The 17900-nt window shown below is 38.3% G+C and overlaps 2 long non-coding RNA genes across 2 annotated transcripts in view; both read right to left on the reverse strand.

Annotated features, from left to right (window-relative positions):
• The window catches only part of LOC134739383 (uncharacterized), a 70668-nt gene extending 57765 nt beyond the window's left edge, over nucleotides 1-12903 (reverse strand). The window contains exons 1-2 of the long non-coding RNA XR_010125979.1: nucleotides 12707-12903; nucleotides 12015-12080 (exon numbers count right to left, since the gene is read on the reverse strand). This is a non-coding gene — a long non-coding RNA (uncharacterized LOC134739383). The remainder of the gene's footprint in view (nucleotides 1-12014; nucleotides 12081-12706) is intronic.
• Nucleotides 12904-13397: 494 nt separating this feature from the next.
• Nucleotides 13398-17900, reverse strand: part of LOC134739384 (uncharacterized) — a 39012-nt gene continuing 34509 nt past the window's right edge. The window contains exons 2-3 of the long non-coding RNA XR_010125980.1: nucleotides 16098-16232; nucleotides 13398-14856 (exon numbers count right to left, since the gene is read on the reverse strand). This is a non-coding gene — a long non-coding RNA (uncharacterized LOC134739384). The remainder of the gene's footprint in view (nucleotides 14857-16097; nucleotides 16233-17900) is intronic.

The following is a 17900-nucleotide window of genomic DNA, read 5'->3' on the forward strand; positions in this document are numbered from 1 at the left end:
GCAAACATAGATGACTCTCCTGATCTCAACAGACCAGTGGGAAATCTTCCTAAACATTCTTTCCATTATTGGTACCTCCTCCTTTTCAGTCTAGTCCTCCCTAATCCATTGCTGGATTTACATTCTATGGCTCAGTTCTGGTCACTTCATTCCCCTGCTCACAAACCTTCCAAAGCTCCCCCACTGCTTTCGAAATAAAGTTCAATCACTTTTTTTTTTGAGATGCAGTCTCACTCTATTGGCCAGGCTGGAGTGCAGTGGTGACATCTCAGCTCACTGCAACCTCCACCTCCCGGGTTCAAGCAATTCTCCTGCCTTAGCCTCCCAAGTAGCTGGGACTACAGGCATGTACCACCACTCCTGACTAATGTTTGTATTTTTAGAGAGACAAGGTTTCACCATGTTGGCCAGGCTGGTCTTGAACTCCTGACCTCAAGTGATCTGTCCACCCTGGCCTCCCAAAGTGCTTGGTTTATGGGCATGAGCCAATGTGTCCAGCCAAAGTTCAATCACTTTTGCCTGTCACTGAAAGTCTCCATAATCTGGGCCACTATTTTTCCAATATACTAGAACAAGGCTATGCCCTGGCTTCCTTGCTTTTCTTGTACCCAACATTCCAATCACCTTGGCATGTACATATATCATGAGCATGTATCAATTTTTCCTATGATTTTTCCACAGTGGTGGGGCAAAGGAACAGGATGAATCATCCACCAAGTCTTAAAGATTTTTGTTCAGAAATGTTCTATTGGCAAAAGACAAACATATGGACATGCTGATTTTCAAGGAGGTAGAGAAGGGCAGAGTTGTCAGATGCACAATAAAAAGAGAATTAGCATACTGGTGAGCATCCCAAATGCCTACCACACATGAAAATCCTCAGGCATTACATGAAACAGTTTATACTAAATAGTTAGACATGAATCTAATAAAATACTTTCAAGATTCATATACATAATACTATAAAACATTCCTAAGATACATTTTAAAAGCCTAAATAAATGGAAAGATCTTGCTGTGCTCATTCATTGAAGAGTCAATATTGTTAGGTCAATCCTATTCACTTTTTCTATAGATTTACCACATTCCCCCCAAAATTGCAACATTTATTTTGTGGAAATTTATGAGCTGATTCCAAAACTTTTATAGAACAGTAATTAGTATAACCAAAACTATTTTTAAAATGAATATCAAAGTTGGATGACCTACACTACCTGATTTTAATATTTATATAAAGCTACAGAAATCAAAGTTGGTATGGTTTGGCTGTTGTCCCCATAAAAATCTCATCTTGAATTGTAGCTTCCATAATCCCCACACGTTGTGGGAGGGACCCAGTGGGAGGTAATTAAATAAATGGGGTAGTTACCTTCATGCTGTTCTCATGATAGTGAGTGAGTTCTTGTGAGATCTGATGGTCTTATAAGGGGCTTTCTCCTCCCTTTACACATACTTCTCCTTGCTGCCACCATGTGAAGAAGGAAATGTGTGCTTCCCCTTCTGCCATAATTGTAAGTTTCCTGAGGTCTTCCCAGCCATGCTGAACTGGGAGTCAATTAAATCTCTTTCCTTTATAAATTACCCAGTCTCAGGCAGTTCTTTATAGCAGCATGAGAATGGACTAATACAGTAAATTGGTACCACAGCCAGTGGGGTGCTACTGTAAAGATACCTGAAAATGTGGAAGTGATTTTGGAACTGGATAACAGGCAGACGTTAGAACAGTTTGGAGGGCTCAGAAGAAAACAGGAAAATGTGGGAAAGTTTGGAACTTCCTAGAGACTTGTTGAATAACTTTGACCAAAATACTGATAGTGATATGAACAATGAAGTCCAGGCTGAGGTGGTCTCAGATGGAGATGAGGAACTTGTTGGGAACTGGAATATGGGTGATTCTTGCTATGCTTTAGCAAAGAGACAAGTGGCATTTTGCCCCGCCCTAGAGATCTGTGGAACTTTGAACTTGAGAGAGACGATTTAGGGTATCTGGTGGAAGAAATTTCTAAGCGGTAAAGCATTCAAGAGGAAACAAATCATAAAAGTTTGGAAAATTTGCAGCCTGATGATGTGATAGCAAAAAAAAAAAAAATTCTAATTTTTCTGGGGAGAAATTCAAGTCTGCTGCAGAAATTTGCATAATTAATGAGGAACCCAATGTTAATCACCAAGACAATGGGGAAAATGTCTCCAGGGCATGTCAGAGACCTTTACAGCAGCCCCTCCCATCATAGGCCCTGAGGCCTAGGAGGGAAAAATAGTTTTGTGGGCCAGGGCCAGGACCCCCCCCAGTCTATGCAGCCTCGGGACATGGTGCCCTTAGTCCCAGCTGCTACAGCTCCAGCTGTGGCTGAAAGGGGCCAAGATACAGCTCAGGCCATTGCTTTAGTTGGTGCAAGCCCCAATCCTTGGTGCCTTACACAAGGTGTTGGGACTGTGGGTGCACAGAAGTCAAGGATTGAGGTTTAAGAATCTCCACCTAGATTCAGAGAATGTATGGAAACACCTGGATGTCTAGGCAGAAGTCTGCTGGAGGGGTGGAGCCTTCATTGAGAATCTCTGCTAGGGAAGGGCAGAAGAGAAATGTGAGATTGGAGCCCCCACACAGAGTCCCCACTGGGGTACTGCCAAGAGGGGCTGTGAGAAGAAGGCCACCTTCCTCCAGATCCCAGAATGGTAGATCCACCAACAGCTAGCACCATATGCTTAGAAAAGCCACAGACACCCAATGCCAGCCCATGAAAGCAGCTGGGAGGAGGGCTGTACCCTACAAAGTCACAGGGGTGGAGCTTCCCAAGTCTGTGGGAGCCCACCTTCTGCATCAGCATGACCTGGATGTGAGACATGGAGTTAAAGAAGACTATTTTGGAACTTTAACGTTTAATGACTACCCTATTGAATTTCAGACTTTCATGGGGCCTATAGCCCCTTTGTTTTGGCCAATTTCTCCCATTTGGAAAGGTGTATTTACCCAATGCCTGTACCTCCATTGTAAATAGAAAATAACCAACTTGCTTCTGATTTTACAGGCTCATAGGCAGAAGGGACTTGCCTCTTCTTAGATGAGACTTTGGACTTGGACTTTTGTGTTAATGAGTTAACAAATTGGGAGACTGATGAAAGGGCATGATTGTGTTATGAAATGTGAGGATATGAGATTTGGGAGGGCCCAGGGTCAGAATGATATGATTTGGCTGTGTCCCCTCCCAAATCTCATCTTCACTTGCAGTTCCCATAATTCTCACATATTGTGGGAGGGACACAGTGGAAAGTAATTGAATCATGGGGGTGGTTACCCTCATTCTGTTCTCATGATAGTAAGTGAGTTCTCATGAGACATGATAATTTTATAAGGGGTTTCCCCCACTTCACTCATACTTCTCCTTGCCCCAGTGTGAAGAAGTACATGTTTGCTTCTACTTCTGCCATAATGGTAAGTTTCCTGAGGCCTCCTCAGCCATGCTGAAGTGTGAGTCAATTAAATTTATTTTCTTTATAAATTGCCCAGTCATGGGCAGTTCTTTATAGCAGCATGAGAACAGACTAATACAAAAGTAGTATGTATATTTGTCATAAAAATTAGACACATAGATCAACAAAATGGAATGAAGCGACCAGGCATGGTGGCTTATGCCTATAATCTCCACACTTTGGGAGGCCATAGCAAGCGATTGCTTGAGTCCAGGAGTTCAACACCAACCTGGACAACATGGCAAACCCTGTCTCTATGAAAAAATACAAAAAAATTGGCTGAGCATGCTGGTGCACATCTTTAGTCCCAGCTACCTAGAAGGCTGATGTGGCAGGATCACCTGAGCTGAGGAGGTTGAAGCTGCAGTGAGGCATGATGATGCCACTGCACCCAAGCCTGGAAAACAGAGTAAGACCCTGTCTCAAAAAAAAATGAGGAATCTAGATATAGACACACACAGATATGACCATTTCATTTTAGACAAATGATGCCAAGATAATCCAATAAGGAAGGAATACTCTTTCTACAAATAGTGCTGGAGTAATTGGACATTTATATGCTAAAGAGGTAAAAAAAAAAAAAAAAAAAAAAACACCATGACACTTACTTCCCACTTTATACAAAATTTGAACTCATAGACCTACAGGTAAGAGCGAAAGTCAGTTTTAAGAAAACTGAAAAAGGAAAAAAAGTGCTAAATCAGACCTCACAAATGTTATATATGTTTGCTCAAAAGGCAGTTAAAAATTGAGATATAGAGAAGAAAAAATATTGCAATTCATATATCTGATTTAAAAAACAATGTAGAATGTATAAAAACCCTCTTACTACTACAAAAAAATATGAATAAGCAAATTATTTGAACCAACATTTCACAAAAGTAGATATATAGAGGGAAAGGAAACACATAAGAAAAGACGCACACTGCTTCTTTAAGCAGGACCCTGATCCACTCCTCATAGGGCAAGTCCTCCCAGCCAGGTCCTCCCAGCTGGGGTCTCTGGCCACCCCTGCCCGTGTTCTCCCTGGGACAGAGTGCCTGAGGGGTGGGGCAGGCCACCATGTTGGCTGTTCAGGCTTCTCAGCCAATCCAGACTGTGGGCCTTGGAGAACCCAAACCGATTGGAGGCTGAAGGGATCTTCAACACAGCACAGCTGCTCTACCAAAAAGCAGCTGGACTGCTTCTTTAAGCAGGTCCCTGAACCCATTCCTCTTGACTGGGTAAGACCTCCCAGCCAAGGTCTCCAGCCACCTCCTACAGTCACGTTCAGGCCGACAATAGGTCAGTAACCCCCTGAGGTGGAGCTTCCAGAGAAAGGGGCAGGCTGTCATCCTTGCTTTGTTGCAGCTTCACTGGTGATACCTCCAGGTTCAGGAAACCTGAGGCAACTAGGGTCTGGAGCAGACCTTCAGCAAATCACAGCAGCCCTATGAAAGAGTGGCCAGACTATTAAAAGAAAAACAACCAACAGAAAATCATAACAACAACGAACCACAATAACCCCATCCAAAGGTCAGCAACCTCGAAGATCAAAGATAGATAAGCCCACAAAGATAAGAAAGAATTAACACAAAAAATGCTGAAAACTCAAAAAGCCAGAGTGCCCCTTTTCCTCCAAATGACTGCAACATCTCTCCAGAAAGGGCTCAGAACTGGGCTGAGGTTGAGATGGATGAAATGACAGAAGTAGGCTCCAGAAGGTAGATAATAACAAAATTCACAGAGCATGTTGTAAACCAATTCAAAGAAGTTAAGAATTATGATAAAACAATATAGGAGCTGATGGCCAAAACAGCCAGTTCAGAGAGGAACACAACCAACCTCTGAGAGCTAAAAAACACACAAGAATTTCACAATGCAATCATAAGAATTAATAGCAGAATAAACTAAGCAGAGGAAAGAATCAGAGCTTGAAGACTATCTTTCTGAAATAAGACAGGCAGACAAGAATAGAGAAAAAAGAATGAAAGGGGAGGAACAAAACCTCTGAGAAATATGAGATTATGCAAAGAGACCAAGTCTATTGCTGATTAGGATACCTGAAAGGGACAGTATGAAAACAAGTTGGAAAACACTTCAGTATATCAACCTGGGGAACTTCCCCAACCTAGCAAGACAGGCCAATATTTAAATTCAGGAAATCCAGAGAACCCCTGTAAGATACTCCATGAGAAGATCAACCCAAAGACACATAATTATCAGATTCTCCAAAATCAAAATGTAAAAAATAAAAATGTTATGAGCAACCAGAGAGAAAGGCTAGGTCACCTACAAAGGGAAGCCCATCAGACTAACAGTGAATCTCTCAGTGGAAACTCTACAAGCTAGAAGAGATTAGGGGCCAATATTCACCACTCTTAAAGAGAAGAATTTCCAACCCAAAATTGCATATCCAGTCAAACTAAGCTTCATAAGTGAAGGAGAAATAAGATGCTTTTCAAACAAGCAAATGCTGAGGAAATTTGCTACCATGAGACTCCCTTGCAAGAGCTTCTGAAGGAAGCACTAAACATGGAAAGGCAAGACTATTATTAGCCACTACAAAATATACTAAAAAAACAGCCACTACAAAAACACAGTGTGTACCCAAAAAACACACAGACCAGTGACACTATGAAGGAATCACATAAACAAGTCTGCAAAATAATCAGCTAGCATCATGATGACAGGATCATATCCACACATAACAATACTAACCTTAAATGTAAATGGGATAAATGCCCCCCATTAAAAGACACATTAGTATGCTGTTTTTAAGGAACCCATCTCACATCCAAAGACACACATAGGCTCAAAATAAAGGGATGGAGGAGAATCCACTAAGCCGATGGAAAACAGAAAAAAGCAAGAGTTGCAATCCTAGTTTCTGACAAAACAGACTAAACCAACAAAGATCAAAAAAGACAAAGAAGATAATTACATAAGAGTAAAGGGATCAATTCAACAAGAAGAGCTAACTATCCCAGATATATATACACCCAATACAGGAGCACCCAGATTCATAAAGCAAGTTCTTAGACATCTTCAAAGAGATCTTGACTCCCACACAATAATGGGAGAGTTTAACACTTCACTGACTGACAACATTAGACAGATCATCAAGACAGAAAATCAACAAAGACATTCAGGACTTGAACTTAGCTCTGGATCAAGTGGACCTGATAGATGTCTATGAACTCTCCACCCAAAACAACAGAATATACATTCTTCTCTTCACCACATGGCACTTACTCTAAAATTGGTAGCATAATCAGAAGTAAAATACTCTTCAGCAAATGCAAAAGAAATGAACTCATAACAAACAGCCTCAGACCACAACACAATCAAATTAGAACTCAAGATTAAGAAATTTACTCAAAACCATACAACTACATGGAAGCTGAACAACCTGCTCCTGAGTGGCTCTCGGGTAAATAATGAAATTAAGGCAGAAATCAAGAAGTTATTTGAAACTAATGAGAACAAAGACACAATGTACCAGAACCTCCAGGAAACAGCTAAGGTAATGTTAAGAAGAACATTTATAGCACTAAATGCCCACATCAAAAAGAAAGATCTCAAGTTAACAAACTAACATCACAACTAAAATAGAGAACCAACAGCAAACAAATCCCAAAGCTAGAAGAAGGCAAGAAATAACCAAGAGCAGAGCAGAAGTAAAGGATTTAGAGAACCAAAAAGCCCGTTGATTCGAAAAAATCAACGAATCCAAGAGCTGGTTGTTTGAAAATAATAATAAAAAAATAGACCACTGGTTAGACTAATCAAGAAGAAAAGAGAGAAGATTCAAACAAACACAATAAAAACTGATAGGAGGATATCACCACTGATCCCACAGAAATGCAAGCAACTGTCAGAAAATACTATAAACACCTCTATGTACATAAACTAGAAAATCTAGAAGAAATGGATAAATTCCTGGACACACACACCCTCTCAAGACTAATCCGGGAAGAAAGTGAATCTCTGAATAGACCAATAACGAGTTCTGAAATTGAGGCAGTAATGAATAGCCTACCAACCAAAAAAAGCCCAAGACCAGACTGATTCACAGCTGAACTCTACCAGAAGTACAAAGAAAAGCTGATACCATTCCTACTGAAACTATTCCAAAAAATCGAAAAGGAGGGAGTCCTCCCTAACTCATTCTATGAGGCCAGCATCATCCTGATACCAGAACCTAGCAGAGACACAACAAAAAAGAAAACTTCAGGTCAATATCCTTGATGAACATTGATGCAAAAATCCTCAACAAAATGCTGGCTAACTGAATCTAGCAGTACATCATATAGCTTATCCACCACAATCAAGTGGACTTCATCCCTGGGATGCAAGGTTTGCTTAGCATATGCAAAACAATAAATGTGATTCATAACATAAACAGATCTAAAGACAAAAACCACATGATTATCTCAATAGATGCTTCCCTTCAGGTTAAAAACTCTCAATAAACTAGATATCAAAGGAACATACCTCAAAATAATAAGAACCACATGTGACAAGCCCACAGCCACTATTATACTGAATGGGCAAAAGTTAGAAGCATTCTCTTTGAAAACTGGTATGAGACAAGGATGCCCTCTCTCTCCATTCATATTCAACATAGTATTGGAAGTTCTCAACAGGGCAATCAGGAAAGAGAAAGAAATACAGCGTATTCAAATAGGAAGAGAGGAAGTCAAACTACCTTTCTTTGCAGAAGACATGATCCTATATCTAGAAAAAACTATCGTCTCACCCCAAAAGCTTCTTAAGTCGGTAAGCAACTTTAGCAAAGTCTTGGATACAAAATCAATGTGCAAAAAACACTAGCATTCCTATGCATAAACAACAGGTAAGCCAAGTGCCAAATCATGAATGACGTCCCACTCAAAATTGCCACAAAAAGAATAAAATATCTAGGAATACAGCTCACAGGAGAAGTGAAAGATCTCTACAAGGAGAACTACAAACCACTGCTCAAAGAAATCAGAGAAGACACAAACAAATGGAGAAACAGTTCATGCTCATTGAATCAATATCGTGAAAATGGCTACACATTGCTCAAAATAATTTACAGATTCAATGCTATTCCCATTAAACTACCATTGACATTCTTCACAGAATTAGAAAAAACTATTTTAAAATTCATATGGAACCAAAAATGAGCCCAAAGAGCCAAGACAACCCTAAGCAAAAAGAACAAATCTGGAGGCATCACGCTACCTGACTCCAAACTATACTATACGGCTACAGTAACCAAAACAGCATGGTACTGGTACCAGAACAGAGACATAGACCAATGGAACAGAATAGAGTACCCAAAAATAAGACTGCACACATACAAACATCTGATTTTTGACAAACCTGACAAAAACAAGAAATGGGGAAAGGATTACCCATTCAACAAATGGTGATGGGATAACTGGTTAGCTATATGCAGAAAATTGAAACTGGACTCCTTCCTTACACATTATACAAAAATCTACTCAAAATGGACTAAAGACTTAAATGTAAAACCCAAAACAATAAAAACCCTAGAAGAAAACGTAAGCAATACCATTCAGGACATAGGCATGGGCAAAGATTTCATGACAAACACACCAAAAGCAATTTCAACAAAAGCAAAAATTGACAAATGAGATTTAATTAAACTAAAGAGCTTCTGCACAGCAAAATAAACTATCATCACAGTGAACAAACAACCTACTGAATAGGAATCAATTTTTGCAATTTATCCATCTGAAAAAGATCTAACGTCCAGCCTCTATAAGGAACTGAAATTTACAAGAAAAAGCAAACAATCTCAGCTTTCTACATATGGCTAGCCAGTTTTCCCAGCACCATTTATTAAATAGGGAATCCTTTCTCCATTTCTTGTTTTTGTCAGCTTTGTCAAAGATCAGATACTTGTAGATATGTGGCATTATTTCTGATGGCTCTGTTCTGTTCCATTGATCTATATCTCTGTTTTGGTACCAGTACCATGCTGTTTTGGTTACTGTAGCCTTGTAGTATAGTTTGAAGTCAGGTAGTGTGATGCCTCCAGCTTTGTTCTTTTGGCTTAGGATTGACTTGGCGATGCGGGCTCTTTTTTGGTTCCATATGAACTTTAAAGTAGTTTTTTCCAATTCTGTGAAGAAAGTCATTGGTAGCTTGATGGGGATGGCATTGAATCTGTAAATTACCTTGGGAAGGATGGCCATTTTCATGATATTGATTCTTCCTACCCATGAGCATGGAATGTTCTTCCATTTGTTTGTATCCTCTTTTATTTCCTTGAGCAGTGGTTTGTAGTTCTCCTTGAAGAGGTCTTTCACATCCCTTGTAAGTTGGATTCCTAGGTATTTTATTCTCTTTGAAGCAATTGTGAATGGGAGTTTCCTTACACCTTATACAAAAATCAATTCAAGATGGATTAAAGACTTAAATGTTAGACCTAAAACCATAAAAACCCTAGAAGAAAATCTAGGCATTACCATTCAGGACATAGGCATGGGCAAGGACTTCATGTCTAAAACACCAAAAGCAATGGCAACAAAAGCCAAAATTGACAAATGGGATCTAATTAAACTAAAGAGCTTCTGCACAGCAAAGGAAACTACCATCAGAGTGAACAGGCAACCTACAAAATGGGAGAAAATTTTCGCAACCTACTCATCTGACAAAGGGCTAATATCCAGAATCTACAATGAACTCCAACAAATTTACAAGAAAAAAACAAACAACCCCATCAAAGAGTGGGCGAAGGACATGAACAGACACTTCTCAAAAGAAGACATTTATGCAGCCAAAAAACATATGAAAAAATGCTCACCATCACTGGCCATCAGAGAAATGCAAATCAAAACCACAATGAGATACCATCTCGCACCAGTTAGAATGGCAATCATTAAAAAGTCAGGAAACAACAGGTGCTGGAGAGGATGTGGAGAAATAGGAACACTTTGACACTGTTGGTGGGACTGTAAACTAGTTCAACCCTTGTGGAAGTCAGTGTGGCGATTCCTCAGGGATCTAGAACTAGAAATTCCATTCGATCCAGCCATCCCATTACTGGATATATACCCAAAGGACTATAAATCATGCTGCTATAAAGACACATGCACACGTATGTTTATTGCCGCATTATTCACAATAGCAAAGACTTGGAACCAACCCAAATGTCCAACAATGATAGACTGGATTAAGAAAATGTGGTACATATACACCATGGAATACTATGCAGCCATAAAAAATGATGAGTTCATGTCCTTTGTAGGGACATGGATGAAATTGGAAATCATCATTCTCAGTAAACTATCGCAAGAACAAAAAACCAAACACTGCATATTCTCACTCATAGGTGGGAATTGAACAATGAGAACACATGGACACAGAAAGGGGAACATCACACTTCGGGGACTGTTGAGGGGTGGGGGGAGGGGTGAGGGATAGCATTGGGAGATATACCTAATGCTAGATGACGAGTTGGTGGGTGCAGCGCACCAGCATGGCACATGTATACATATGTAACTTACCTGCACATTGTGCACATGTACCATAAAACCTAAAGTATAATAATAATAATTATAATAATAATAAAAGAAAAAAAAAAGAAAAAGCAAACAATCCATTTAAAAATGGGCAAAGGACATGAACAGATACTTCTCAAAAGAAGACATGCAGCCAATACATATGAAAAAAACCTCAGCATCACTGATTATTAGAGAAATGCAAATCAAAACCACAATGAGATACCATCTTACACCTGTCAGAATGGCTATCATTAAAAAGTCAAAACACAACAGATGCTGGTGAGGTTATAGAGAAAAAGGAATGCTTTTACACTGTTGGTGGGAGGTAAATTAATTCACCCATTGTGGAAGATAGTGTGGCAATTCTTCAAAAACCCATAGGCAGAAATACCATTTGACCCAGCAATCCTGTTACTGAGTATATACACAAAGGAATATAAATCATTTTATTATAAAGATACATGCACATGTACGCTCATTGCAGCACTATTCACCATAGCAAAGACATTGAATCAATCTAAACATCCATCGATGATAGACTGGGTAAAGGAAATGTGCTACATATACACCATGGAATACTATGCAGCCATAAAAAGGAATGAGATCATGTCCTTTGCAGGCACATAGATGGAGACGGAGGCCATTATGCCTCAGATGGAAGCAAACTAATATAGGAACAGAAAACCAAATACTTATAAGTGAGAGCTGAATAATGAGAACATGTAAACACATGAGGGGAACAACACACACTGAGGCCTGTTAGAGGGTCAGAGGGGGACAAGCGAGAGCATCAGGAAGAACAGCTCATGGATGCTGGGCTTAATACATAGGTGATGTGATGATCTGTGCAGCAAACTACCATGGCACATGTTTACCTATGTAACAAACCTGCACATCCTGCACATGTACTCCTAAACTTAAATTTAAAAAGAGAAAGTGAAAAAAAAAGACACTCAACATAGTCTTTAGAGAAATGCTAATTGAAACCACAATGAGATCACTGCCTTTCTACTACAATACCTTTTTAAAAAATCTGACAATACCAACCTCTGACGTGGATGTGGAGCAACAGCATTATATGTCTGGTTATAGTGTAAAATGATAACAGCTACTCTGTAAAACAATTTGACAGTTTCTTATTAACTGCAACATATACTTACCTTATGACCCAGCAATCCTGCTATTAGGTATTTACCCAAAGTAAATATAAATGCATGTCCATGCAAATACCCATATGTGATTTCTCAGAATCATAAAAAATTGGTTACAACACACTGGTCCATATCTGGTAAAGGGGTACACAAACTATGGCATATCCAGATAATGGAATACTACTAGGCAATAAAAAGGAAAAAACCTACGTGGTTGTATGAGTCCAATTATATAATATTCATGAAAAGCAAAACATTAGGAACAGACATCAGATTAGTAGTTTCCTGGGAATGACAAGGAGAGATGGAGATTATCTACAAAGATCAGAAGAGATATTTGGGGGATGATAGGAATGGTCTGTAAACTTGACTGAAATGGTAACAACATGATGGTGTACATTTGTCAGAACTTATCAAATTGTACAGTTAATGGGGTAAGTTTTATAATATGTAATTTATACCTCAACAAAGCTTTAGATATATAAAAGTCCTAAAAATCCAAAGAGCAAAGAAGAATTAATTATTAAATCTTAACTTCCCCCATTCTTCCACAATTTGGGATTTTCACCTTAGAGCAAAATACTTAACTCTTTTGCCTATGTATTGGAGAAAAATCCATAATGAGTTTCTTCACAATGATTAGCATTCATATCTTGTCCTCCGCCTCGAAAACAGACCGGTTAATTTCACAAAAACAAGCAATTTCCTTTGCTTTAAAGTTCTGCCCGCCCTCTTAAAATCCTGATAGAAGCTGCAAGAGAGAAAAGGATGTCTTTACAAAAACTGTCTTCCTTCTAATTTTTCAGAAATAAGGTGTACCCAATCCAAAGTTACATTGTTTCTCACACTGTGTTTTCTTTATCCATACTTACTCTTTGATTCACTAGTTTATTATAGTAGCTTTTCTGTAGAGTGGGACCTATCTAACATTTCTGGGGGATGAAAGAAGATAATGGGAATTGTAAGGGCACTTCCAAATCTTGTATTATGTTACTAAGAATATAAACAATGCACCCAAAGATGCTCACCAAAAGTGTTCTCCAATTGAATGAAACCTGAGTTTCATGGTATTGCCAATAAATATTTATTTGTAAAATAAATGAGCAACTTACCCTCACTCCATCCTATTCCCATAACCTCCCTTATTGGTTTATGTTTAGAGTTTTCCATATCACATTATGTTAAAGGAAAATTACACTTGCATTCTTACAAAATGTGTTTTAATGGTTCATAAGGCAAGAATAATAGTTCACATTTTTGAATGTTTATGCGTTAGACAAGCATTGTTCCAAGTACTTTAATTTAACCTTCACAAAAAGCTATGAGGCAGATTTTATTATCTTTGTTTTAGAGATTAGGGAATGGAAACACTGAGAAGTTAGTCCATTTGCCCAAGATCACAGTGCTGTTAAATAGAGGAGTCAGAATTTGAACCTAACAGTTATGGCTCCTGAATCACCATCTATAACTTCAATTCAACCTCAATGAGAAAGCTGTTAATTACACATGAACACACTTGTTTAAAAACAAATACTTCATGAATACATACCATGTCTTGAATGCCTCTCTAGGGACTGGGAAAATAACAGTATAATGTTAAATAACGCATCTTTTAACTTGCCAATTTCTAAATAAAAAATTTAAATAATTGGGAAATAAAAGTATGTTTTCAGTATAGATATGCCCACAACTAGTTTATTAGCCCATTTTTGAGTTGCTATAAAGGAATAACTGAGGATGGGTTATTGAGAAAGAAAAGAAGTTTAATTGGCTAACAGTTCTGCAGGCTTTGCAGGAAGCATGGTACTCACAACTGCTTCTGGTGAGGCCTCAGGAAGCTTACAATCACGGTGTAAGGTGAAGAGGCAGCAGGCATATCACACCGCAAGAGCAGGAGCAAGGGGGGTGGGGAGGTGCCACACATTTTTAAACAACCAGATTTCATGAGAACTCACTCACTATCACAAGGATAGCACCAAGCAGCTCATAAGGATAATGGATCTGCCCCATGACACAAACACCTCCCACCAGGCCCCACCTCCAACACTGGGGATTACATTTCAACATGAGATTTGGAGGGGACAAACATCCAAACTAAATCAACTAGTTTGTGTCCTGAAGTAAATCACTTTACTTATGAGAGCTTTAGGGTTTTTCATCCATGAAATGAGGAGGTTATGTCAGAAAGTTATTTAAGGTCAATTTGTTTTATCTTCTAACATTAGACTTAAGCCTATATGGATTGCAAATTCTCATAATTCATAGAAAACTTCTTAGTTTTCAGTATCCTGTCTGTATTTCCAAATCCACATAAATTATGGAGGTGTAAAAGAAACTATAAACTCAGCTAATTTTATATTATTTCATTCGATCAGTCGTTATTTTATCACGACTGTTTCACCCTTTAAGAGGAAGCTATTTCAGTATAATTTTTGAAGTTTTAGGTCAGATTTCTAAATATAGATTGAATCATTCTCTTAAACTAGTAAAAATGATTTGAAAGAAGGAAGGAATGGAGGAGAAAAGGGAGGAACAGAGAGAAAAAGTGAAAGGAAGAAACTCAGAGCTACTGCTAATGTTTTATTTGTTTGGCTTTTATTTTTATTGGGAGTGGTGAGGAGGAGGCGGGTTTGGACAGAAGGACAAGATACTTCCTTCTAAAGCTTTCCACATGATGAAGTTAATTATCATTTCTTCTCTTCAGACATGGATGGCTCCTTCCTAAGAAGTGCCAACATCTGTTGAGAGAGAGAGAACATCTGTTAGGCAAGTGGAGACATTGGGAGATAAGCTGCTTACTCAGACAGTTTGGGCATGATGAAGAAATCATAATAAACTGGAAAATTAAGATTAAAATATGGGCATAATTAGCAGTTTTCAATGTGCCAAATACTGTATTGCTGAACACATAATTAATGGGGTCAGAAACTCCCAGTGATTGTCAGCAACTCCAGCTCACAGTAGCTCAACAATCTATTCAGAAATATCTACTAGGTGGTGGGTCACAGGTTTACTCAGGGTAAATGCTTACAAGTGAGCACACACTAAAATGTTGTCAGCTGGTATAAACTCCAGGCACAGTCCCCTATAACCCAGGTCACTGTGTGTAGACCTGGTCTCAATGTATGGTGCCACTACTTTAAGTTCATATAAATGCATGCACGTGTGTGTGTGTGTGTGTGTGTGTACTGTAAGTGCAAAGACAATAATTGTAAGGAACACATAATTATTTGGATCTTTATCATTATTTAAAATTTCACACATGTGATCTTCCCTGTTTTCAACAATCCTGTGAGACAGATTGGCCAAACAATCTCTCCATTTTAAAATTGAGGAAACAATCTCCAAGTGGCTAAATGGTTTAAGTCAGGCTATATAGGACTTGTAAATAATAAATTCATACATTTAATTCCATATAATGCCTTGAATAAACTCATTAGAATATGAAATGGGTATCCTAAAATTCAAATTTTGACACTGAATCATACATTAGTAGTATAATCCAAAATATCCCCCAACCATATTCCCACCCAATACACACACACTCACTCCTCTCTTTCTCTCTCTGTCTCTTACTTAAAGCCTACAACTCTTAACTTCAGTTTCTAGAAAACCTTAAGTTAGAATTTTGATCTTTCTACTATGCCAGCACTATAAGTTTCTTCTTTCCTTTTTTCAATCAGTCAGAAGAGAGAGAAATTTAACCTGGCATACATTCTTCTTTTCAAATAGTTTGTGTGGTTTTCAAGTTTCAGTATTTAAAAAGGTATTTTCTTAAAATATTATAATTTCAGATTTTTATGTTAATAAAGAAGTTTGTGTATAAAAGGGATTGAGTAAATACCAAGAGAAGAGACCCTAAGTCTGATTAAAGCTAAAAAAGTCTAGGTTTTCAATTCTAAGAAACTGTTCTTCTCATTCTTTCCAGCAAAAAGCCTAAAATACAGAGAAGTCCAAATGTCACCAGAAAAATACCTACTTTTTTCCCAAGGTGTGGCCAATGTCAGCATAGGAGAGCAGGCTGTCTGGTCTAGCCTTATGCATTGCTTCTTGCATTGATAGTCAAGATGTTATTGTGGAAACTGAAGCCAGTGTCACCTGATAACTCTTCTACCTAAAATGATAGTGAACACCAGCAAAAGAATTTTAATTAGTCAACAGGTCTATTAACAACTTAAAAGGGGTCCTAAACTGTTAAAAAATGTCAGGATTACAAAGGAAGACTAAGATTTGGTAACGCTTCTCAGGAAGAAAACTGGCATATGTAAATCAAGACATCCAGAATAATTAAGTCCTAAACGGAATGAAACTAACCATAAGTGCAATCTAAGTTCATATCTGTGTAATAACCCTCACTGCCACAAAAGAATGAATCTAAACAGATTCATGTAAACCCCATATCAGTTTCTTCCTTAACATTTTCAGAGTATATCTGGGTTTAAAGACCAATCTTTACAAGCAGAGGAAGGAAACTTCAAACATAGCTACTCCAATCTTAATTGTATTACACTTACTGTCATCCGTCGCACAATTGATTCAAAATTATATAAGAGAATTTGACAGTTTTATTGATTTCTCCTCAACCTTGGACTCAGTGAACTGGATTATTTGTAGGTTATCCTTTTGGGACACGGGGTAGTCTGGCTGTGTTGCCCAGGCTGGAGTGCAATGTCGCAATCACGGCTCACTGTAGCCTCGACTTCCTGGGCTCAAGCAATCCTCCCACAACAGCCTCTGGAGTAGCTGGGACTACAGGCTCACACCACCATGCCTAGCTGATTTTTGTATTTTTTGTACAGACGGGGTTGCGCCATTTTGCCCAAACTGGTCTCAAACTTCTGAGCTCAAGTGATCTGTCTGCCTTGGCCTCCCAAAGTGCTGGAATTACAGGTGTGAGCCACCACCCCCAGCCTATTCGTAGGATATTCTGCATGAAGTCAATAAAGGTTTTTGGTTACTGATGTTCAAACCAACCTGCTATTTAATACCACGGCCACAGGAAAAGCAGGTCACAAATTTTCCTGAAGGATCAGAAACAATTTATAGAGGCACATATTTCTTAGTAACTTTGGAATGATGTAGATACTTGGTTTATACCATAGAAAATAGAATAGATATTTTTGAAAATTCTAAAAATATGATGTAATTGTCCATAAATTAGGAATGGCATCAAAAGAAAATTGACCTTAGTCTTGAAATATTATAAGAAAAAAACTTATTCTCAAGAATTAAATTAACTAATATCAATCTTTTAGCATAATTATCCAAGTTAATCTCTTCATATTAAATAGATAGGTCAATATGTTATACTTAGCCCCAGAAGATATATTTTGCAATGAATTATTCTGAGAACCTGTACTAAGAAGCCATGTGATGCAAAACAATCTTTAATATGAGGAAATGGAGCTTTCTATTTCTAGTGAAGGTGTGAAATGGTTTATCATTTCTTTGAAATATTTTCAGACCAAAATCATCTTAGCCCTAATTTTACAAGTGGAACTTTGGAGATTTGAGCAAACCTTCATTCAAATTCTGAAACACATTCGGAAATATTTCTTGAGCAAAATCCTTACTATGTTCACAAGTCTTGATGCAGTTTCTTCATCTCACAAACAAATAAATATATGTGGAGCCTTGTCTGGGGCCTTAATTTTCACAGAGGAATGTCAACATCACCACATGTGTGTTGGATTCAAGTATTTGTAGCCAAGCATTTGTCTATCTTTGGCTGTGTGAATATAAATGGACTTGACTCATACAAATAAAAAGTCTAAAAAATTAG

This window comes from Pongo pygmaeus, chromosome 3 (genome assembly GCF_028885625.2).
Source record: "Pongo pygmaeus isolate AG05252 chromosome 3, NHGRI_mPonPyg2-v2.0_pri, whole genome shotgun sequence".
Lineage (NCBI taxonomy): Eukaryota > Metazoa > Chordata > Mammalia > Primates > Hominidae > Pongo > Pongo pygmaeus.